Source organism: Gymnogyps californianus, chromosome 26 (genome assembly GCF_018139145.2).
Source record: "Gymnogyps californianus isolate 813 chromosome 26, ASM1813914v2, whole genome shotgun sequence".
Lineage (NCBI taxonomy): Eukaryota > Metazoa > Chordata > Aves > Accipitriformes > Cathartidae > Gymnogyps > Gymnogyps californianus.
Genome location: NC_059496.1, coordinates 1,298,358 through 1,307,293, shown reverse-complemented (window position 1 = coordinate 1,307,293; position 8,936 = coordinate 1,298,358). Strand labels below are relative to the sequence as shown.

Genomic DNA, 8,936 nt, shown 5'->3' with positions numbered 1-8,936 from the left:
GAGGTGCTGTGCACAGATGAATCCAAAAGCAATAGTCTAAATGAAGGTCAAAATCTTAGGTCTGAACTTAAACTATAGTAAGATCTAAGCTCACATCTAATCTCTGATTTAGGCATCTGATCTGAGGCCTTTTCTGTGGTCAGTGGAGAGAGAGCTGTTAAGTGGTGAGCATATAGTCACCCACCTTTGGACGTGATCAGTCACAAAAGGGAAATTTTTCTCTTCCCATGGGTAGCAGAAGGAACCAAGAGGAGTGGCTCAGAGAAGGTGTTTTGGGAGAGGTTCATCTCAGATAGTTGTAAATGTCTGCACAGAAGCCATTGGCAATGAGTCAGTCTCATAAATCAAAAGACGAAGGTACTTTCAAGGTAAAACTTCTCTGAGCTGACTGAAGCTGGTTTTGGCTTCAGTTCACTGGCAACCCACGGAACATGTACTAGCCTCCTGCTGTACAAAAGAAAGAAGATTTTGAAGTCGATGAGAATAGTTCTTTGTTCATTTAATGAAGTGCTCAAAGTGAACTTGGATGCTTCTTTTCTTTATTTATGTGCATTTTCAATTCAGTCACTAAAAAAAATAATGAAATCCATTATTCATCCAGCTCAAGTGCCAGGGAGGTGGATAGTTATTTAGGGGATTCTTATCCACAGAAGAAAGTGTGGTCTTTATTGTCCACATCCATTACAGGAGGAGACCCTGGTCCTCAGGCCATGCTACTCATAGTGCATAACTCCTATGTCTCCTGGGTCTCATCTGGCCTATGAGGATTCCCTTGCTACAGGAAAGACATTGAGGTGCTGGAGCGCGTCCAAAGAAGAGCAACGAAGCTGGTGAAGGGTCTAGAGCACAAGTCTTCTGAGGAGCGGCTGAGGGAACTGGGGTTGTCTAGTCTGGAGAAAAGGAGGCTTCAGGGGAGACCTTATCGCTCTCTACAACTACCTGAAAGGAGGTTGTAGTGAGGTGGGGGTCGGTCTTTCTCCCAAGTAGCAAGCGATAGGACGAGAGGAAATGGCCTCAAGTTGCGCCAGAGGAGGTTTAGTTTGGATATTAGGAAAAATTTCTTCACCGAAAGGGTTGTCAAGCATTGGAACGGGCTGCCCAGGGAAGTGGTTGAGTCACCATCCCTAGAGGTATGTAAAAGACGTGTAGATGGGGCGCTTAGGGACCTGGTTTAGTGGTGAACTTGGTAGTGTTAGGTTTACGGTTGGGCTCAATGATCTTAAGGGTCTTTTCCAACCTAAATGGTTCTATAATGCTATGATCATTTCAGAAGCATCTCTTCTACACACCCACAGAGCCATTGCAATGGTCTCCTTCCAATTTCCCTTGAAGCCTTCTCTTGACTAGGATGCCTACAGTACCATAATCTGTATGTTACTTGTAATACTGGAATTAAGACATTCCAATAAGTTCCTGATGCTTGTAGTCATGGAAAACTCCTTTTGAGTCTGAAGGAAAACAGACTCAGCAACAAAGTTGTTTGGCAACAAAACAGGAAAAAGAGAGGAAACGGGAAAAAAGGGGCCATCTGAGTGTAAACAGGTTTCTGGTCAGTAGGCTTCTCTGACGGGCCCTGCACTTGGTCACTAGCCTGTGTCCTGTGTTCTCATTAGAGCCTATTTCCAACTACCTCCGGCGCGGGTGCATTCTCTGTTCTCAGTGGGCATGTGTGAATGGCAGTGAACTTCAAGCTAGACTCACCGGTGAGTAGGTTACGAGGTCTGTGTTGCAGCAAGTGGAGCAGGGCCGCAAACATCCTGGACTCCAATGCCCGGGTGCATGCACAGGGGAGACCAGGAGGATCTGAGTCCAGGTGCTGGATAGAATGAGTGCCTAAGGCACACCTGGGTCTTCTCCTAGAGAGACTGATGGGCTGGAGAAGGCTTACTGGCTTCCTCCTTCCCACTGGCAGCACAAGACTCACAGGGTCCTGCTCACCATAGGCCTCAACACTGCAAGAGCTGAGGAACTTGCGGAGGAACAGCATGGTGCAACTTGGCAAAACGGGCTCTAAGTCCTTGCCAGGCCTGGCTCTCCAGACTGTACCTGCACAGGTTGATCAGGATACACTTCTGCAGCTGCCACCGGCATTGGGTGGGCACCAGTGAGGACCCTCAGCTCCCTTCAGTCAGGGGAGCAGTCTCTGGAAGCAAGCCGTGTTGTAGAGGAAGAAGGTGGCCAAGGTGTCTGGGAGTCACTGTCAGAACCCAAGTGTGAAAGGAAAAATGCTCTTGATTTTGGCAGAAAGAAAAGTTCATCTGGAGTCGAAGTGTGGGTCAGATCTTAACTCGATCTTAACTAGTTCCCTCAGCCGCTCCTCATAAGACTTGTGCTCTAGACCCTCCAGCAGCTTAATCGCTCTTCTTTGGACACACTCCGGCACCTCAATGTCTTTCTTGCAGTGAGAGGCCCAAAAATGAACACTGTATTCGAGGTGCAGCCTCACCAGTGCCGAGTACAGGGGGACAGTCACTTCCCCAGTCCTGCTGGCCACACTATTTCTGGTACAAGCCAGGATGCTATTGGCCTTCTTGGCCACCTGGGCACACTGCTGGCTCATCTTCAGCCAGCTGTCAACCAACAGCCCCAGGTCCTTTTCCACCAGGCAGCTTTCCAGCCACTCTTCCCCAAGCCTGTAGCATTGCATGGGGTTGTTGTGGCCCAAGTGCAGGACGCAGCACTTAGCCTGGTTGAATCTCATACAATTGGCCTCAGCCCATCAATGCGTCCTCTGTAGAGCCTTTCTACCCTCAAGCAGATCAACACTCCCACCCAGCTTGCTGTCATCTGCAAACTTACTGAGGGTGCACTCGATCCCCTCGTCCAGATCATTGACAAAGTTATTAAACATGACTGGACTCGATACTGAGCCTTGGGGAACAACCCTTGTGACTGGCCGCCAACACTGGATTGAACTCCGTTCACCACAACTCTTTGGGCCCGGCCAGCCAGCCAGTTTGTTACCCAGTGAAGAGTGCACCCATCCAAGCCATGAGCAGCCAGTTTCTCCAGGAGAATGCTGTGGGAAACAATGTCAAAGGCTTTACTAAAGTCCAGGTAAACAACATCCACAGCCTTTCCCTCATCCACTAAGCAGGTCACCTTGTCAAAGAAGGAGATCAGGTTAGTCAAGCAGGACCTGCCTTTCATAAAGCCATGATGACTGGGCCTGATTGCCTCATTGTCCTGTACATGTTGTGTGATGGCACTCAAGATGATCTGCTCCATAACCTTCCCTGGCATCGAGGTCAGCCTGACAGACCTGTAGTTCCCCGGATCCTCCTTCTGGCTTTTCTTGTAGATGGGCATCTGTACTGGTTTTGGCTGGGATAGAGTTAAAATTCTTCATAGGAGCTTGTACAGGGCTATGTTTTGGATTTGTGCTGGAAACAGTGTTGATAATACAGGGATGTTTTAGTTATTGCTGAGCAGTGCTTACACAGAGTCAAGGCCTTTTCTGCTTCTCACACTGCCCCACCAGCGAGTAGGCTGGAGGTGCACAAGAAGTTGGGAGGGGACGCAGCTGGGACAGCTGGCCCCAATTGCTCAAAGGAATATTCCATACCATATGATGTCATGCTCAGCAATAAAACTAGGGGGAGGTTGGTGGGGGTGCTGCTGCTGGGGGACTGGCTGGCATCTGTCAGCTGGTAGCGAGCAATTGTTCTCATTTGCATCACTTGTTTTTCTTGGGTTTTATTTTCTTCTCTCTTTGTTGTATTTTTCTCTTTTCCTCAGAATTCTTTTAAAAATTCTTTTCAATTATTAAATTGTTTTTATCTCAACCCATAAGCTTCTTTCTCACTTTTACCCTTCCGATTCTCCTCTCATCCCAGAGCGGGGAGTGAGCGAGCGGCCGTGTGGTGCTTAGTTGCTGGCCAGGGTTAAAGCATGACACCTGCCAATGGTTTGAGTGGAGAAACATTGCTCAGAGGATCTTCTCAATTTGTATTGGCATAGTTTATGTCTCTACTTCTGCCCCTCCATCTTTTTTTCTGCCTCTGCCTATTCTTTGAAGACCTCTCCAGGGGAAAGATTAATTGAGTTATGGAATTACACATGTTAGAAGAGTCTCCTTGCAAGGGTCCTTGCAACAGTGTCTTCAACTGGATCAGGTGAGACTCCCCTTACAACTGTTCTATGGAATTCTTATAATCCAGCTGGCCTGTTGTCCTGCATGTCCTCTCTGGCATGTGCAAGCATCAGAAGTAATGACAGTTTACTCAGTTGTATTCAGTTTTGCAGCAGGAACTGCTACAGGGATCTGTGAAACAGTCAGATTCTCCCCCAGGATGTTAATCACCACATTTATGCACAGGAATTGGTCTAGGCACAGCAGGATCTGCATTCTCTAGGACTGTCTGGAATTCCCACCTGGAGAGGTCCCACACCAGGCAGTCCAACAGTTAATTTTGAAGGTGACTCGTTCTGGCTAATTTTGGAGGTGGTTAATTTTGAAAGTGGTTGACTGAAGCCAATCGCTTCGTTTCAAGTCAATCCACTGTCTCAGACCAGTGTCTTCTCTCGTCGATGTGGATGATGAGATGGGAGAGTCCCTGCACCACCCAGGGGATTAATGACTTAAGAGCTCTGGTTGCACACTGGCACAGGCCTGACAGCCAGCTACACCACCATTCCAAATGTAACGTAATTCGCACAGCTTTTGCCAGAAATATCGGTTCTTAGCTGGCAGTCCAGAACACCCATGCAAACCAGCAAGGCTGGAGAGGCATTGATTGTGTCTGAAGATAAGTGGGCTGGATCAATATTTCTTTCATGTCATTGAGTAAAAAGAGAGAGAAAAGCAGAATCCCTACAGAATGCAGTTCCGGTCTCCCATTTCAAGAAGGAAGAGCAAGCCTAAGAAAAGGGAAGGGAAGGCTGACAAAGGTAACAAGGTGAATTTCACCAAGCACAATATTGGTTACCCTTGTCACACCTTCAACTGACCGGCTACCAAAATGGATCCCCACAACCATACCATAGCAAGAATATTTTTCCTGAAGGCCTTTTCAGTCATTCAAGAGTTGAAGATCCTCCTTCTCACACTGCTGCTGGTGATTTATCTGCTCGCTGTCATGGGGAATGCAGTCCCATTGCCATTGTTTGGCTCCACCACTAGTCCCACACCCCCATGGCTCTTTGGTTCACTTTGGTCATTCCCCCTAGCATGTTTGTCAGTCTCGTGTTGGAGATTAAGATACCACTCTGTCCTTACGAACTCCTGGTTGTGCTCCATGCTCATCTTTAGCTGCTGGGAATGGCATCTCTATTCATGCTCAGCCCCACCATCTTGTATACCATTAGACCCTCTGTGCCCAATGTAGAGATTGCTTCTTCTGCGGCATCATCCCTTTGCTGATAGCAGCCAGCATGGGCACCAGCTCCTATGAAACATGAGCATTGCTCTCTCCTCCGCTGTGCTGCTGAGCTCCTTCACACTGTCTTCTGTGCTTTATGCCTGCATTATGCGCATCATCCTGAGGATAACCTCTGTGCAAAGCCACAATAAGGCCTTCTTCACCTGCATATCCTTCACCTGCATATCCTATATTTCTTCACTCACTATCGCAAATGCTAGCGGCATGTTTGACCATGTGAGGCCTGAAGAGAAGCTGCTTTGTTGTAAGCTGTCTGCAAATGTGCAGGTTCCTCTAAGGAAGTGCATTCAGGAGAAGAACAGTTTTAGATAATGTAGGTGTCAGCCAACAGAGTCAGAAGACACAACCCTTTGAGTGTTTGAACTGACCCAGACAATGGAAACTGGGACTGCCACCTCTGATTCACTGATTCACTGTGCTCCTACTGCTGTAGGTGACGGAGCTTGAGCTTTTGCTCAAATACAGCCAGCAGCTTAGTCTCAGAAAGTTTTCCGGACGAACCCAGTGCAGAGATTCCCCTATGCCAGACTAGAGGCAAAGAACAAGCCGGGCATTTGGGATCTAAGACTAGCCTGAGCCCCAAGCTAAAATGTCAATGCAAACATGGAGCACTGCCCTATACGGAACTTCCCATTTGACTCCTCGTGTAAGTGCTACCCATTGTGCCCTGGGACAGAGCCTGAGGGGACAACACAGTCTGTGGAGAAGCTTTGTTTCACTCCTTCAAACCCTCCCTCTCCTCCCCTCCCTCTCCTCCCCTTGCATTTGGAATCATCCTGGGTCTGGAGCCATCTGCTCTGCTCCTTTCTAGGTCTACAAACAATGTAAAGATGAAGGGAAAAAACATCAGTCTTTATTGCATAGATTCTTCTTGTGCTTCCTTCTGTTAGATAAGTATTTTGATGTTAAAAAATAATAATAAATCAGAGATTTGAGACTTGAATAGTGAGTTTCATCTACTTTGCTGCAGGTGCCTGTGAGAACTTGTTTTCCCAAGGCTCCCTCTGCAGTCAGTGGAGACAAGAGAAAACACTAGAGGCTGGGTCCTCCCAACCTATAACTGGCATGCAAAGAAAGGTTACAAATCTCTTCCAGACACTCTTCTCTTGCTCTGCCTTTAGGTCAGGACATTTGATAGTCATAGCAATGAGCAGCTGTTTCGAAACAACGGCATTTCAGTGCAGACGGATGTCAGATGAGACTGTGTGGAACCGTAATAAATTTCAGTCATTATTTTGAGTACTAAAGAAGGCAAGTTATACTTGGTCCCTCTTCTACCCCCTCCCCCTTTGCTGAAGAAACAGAGAGCAAGAAGCTGTGGAAGAAAGCAGGGCATTATAGAAGAGATACTTGACATTACTTCTTTTGAAATCACAGATTCTCAGGGATTCCTAGTCCAAAAAGGCAAGTACAGAAAAGTAGAAAGAATAGCTTTCAACATACATGTTTGGTTTGATTTGATTTGATTTGATTTGATTTGATTTGATTTGATGTGGTGGTTTAGCATTTGTGCAATAGAAGAGATGAGTTTGGCACAGAGGTGTGACAGATGTTTGCAACAGGTCTGAGTGAATTTGGAATTTCCCAGGAATGGGGTGAAATAGCTAACAGCCTCTTTAAAATCTTCTGTCCTGGAGAAAGAATCCTTTGTGAGTGTTTGAAAAAGGTAGAAAGAAGACAGGAAATGCTCTGAGGACTCTAACTGAAATGTACAACATAAAAATCAGGGTGTGAGCAATGCTTGAAGGACTCTCTCTCTGTGTGTTATATAGGAAGATTGCGGGAAAGGAAAGAAGCAGAAAAGGAAGGACCGAACTTTTCATCCAGACTGTGAAATTATCACACTTACTTTTTGCCATGTTCCTGTCTCGGCAGGATGAACTGAAATTCAGCATGGGAGCAGAAAATGAAAACTGCAGTTACTGAGTTCATCCTAGAGGGTTTCTCGGGGCTTGATCAAAGCCTACAGCTCTTTCTCTCTCTGGTCCTTCTGCTCTCATATACCTGACAACAGTGATGGGGAACGCAACCATCATCTTCCTCGTGTGTGTGGATCACCGCCTGCAAACCCCCATGTACTTTTTTCATCAGCAAATCTGTCGTTCCTGGAAATCTGGTTTACATCCTCCACAAGCATCAAATTGTTTGTGATCCTGAGTTCTGGTAAGAGAACAATCTCACTAAGCAGCTGCTTTGCCCAATCCTATTTCTATTTTGCCCTGGGCGGTACAGAGCTTGTTCTACTTGTTGTCATGTCCTTTGACTGTTATGTTGCCATCTGCCAGCCTTTGCATTATGCTGCCATCATGAAGCCTCAGCTCTGCATCCACCTGGTTGTTGCCGCTTGGGTCATAGGCATCACACTCTCGAGTTACTATCTGGTCCTCCTCTACAAGCTGACTTTCTGTGGCTCGAACAAGATCCACCATTTTTTTTTGTGACAACTCGCCCTTATTCAAATTGTCCTGCTCTGACACCAGCCTGCTTTGGAAAATAGACTCTGTTTTATCATCATTGGTCATACTGGGTTCCTTATGTTTAACTCTGGCATTTTACATGGGCATCCTTTTCTGTATTCTACACCTTCCAGCAGCCTCTGGGAGGAAAAAAGCTTTTACTACCTGTTCTTCCCATCTCATCACCTTGGCCATTGGATATGGGAGCTGCATTGCTCTCTATGTGCGTCCTTCAGAAGATGTTTCCTTGGAGACAAACAGAGTTGTAGCTTTGCTGAACACTGTCCTGTACCCATTCTTAAATCCGTTCATCTACAGTCTTAGAAACAAGACTGTGATACTGGCCCTGAATGAAGCCATTGCCCATGCAACAATGCAGCTTTTCCCCTAATCCTGGTGCATTTCTAGACAGCAATTCCAATGATCTGCTCTCGTATGTTAAGCAATACCAATGCATATGTATGTAACCTCCAAATACAGATGCCTCAGGAGATTTATGTTCTTGTTGGATTGTGTTAGGTTAAGTGATAAGAAGCTCATCTGCACACACAAAGAAGGCACTGACAATGGCAGGAGGAGTAAGTCAGTTAATACCCTGCCCCAGCTGCTCCCAGGCCCATCACAGGAGAGCCACCAGCTCATCAAGAGCCCATCTCCACAACCTGAGAAGAGCACAGAGGCACAGTGGCAGGTGGGAACCCAAATTACAGGCTCCTGAGGAATGAACACCTTGTCCCAGCTCCTTCCAGGCTGCCCTGGGAGAGCCATCAGCCCCGTTGTCCAGGTGTGAAAAAGAAATGCTTCCTAACGTCCAGTCTAAACCTCCCATGGCGCAGCTTTGAACCATTCCCACGCGTCCTGTCCCTGGATGCCAGGGAGAAGAGATCAGCACCTCCCTCTCCACTTCCCCTCCTCACGAAGCTGTAGAGAGCAATGAGGTCGCCCCTCAGCCTCCTTTTCTCCAAACTAGCCAAGCCCAGTGTCCTCAGCCGATCCTCACAGGACATTCCTTCCAGCCCTTTCACCAGCTTGGTTGCCCTCCTCTGGACACATTCAAGTATCTTAACATCCTTTCAAAATGGTGGGGCCCAGAACTGCA

At 47.1% G+C, this 8,936-nt stretch overlaps 1 pseudogene; it reads left to right on the top strand.

Annotated features, from left to right (window-relative positions):
• The first annotated feature begins 7,287 nt into the window (after positions 1-7,287).
• LOC127025964 (olfactory receptor 49-like) lies at positions 7,288-8,228 on the top strand (annotated as a pseudogene).
• Positions 8,229-8,936: the final 708 nt, after the last annotated feature.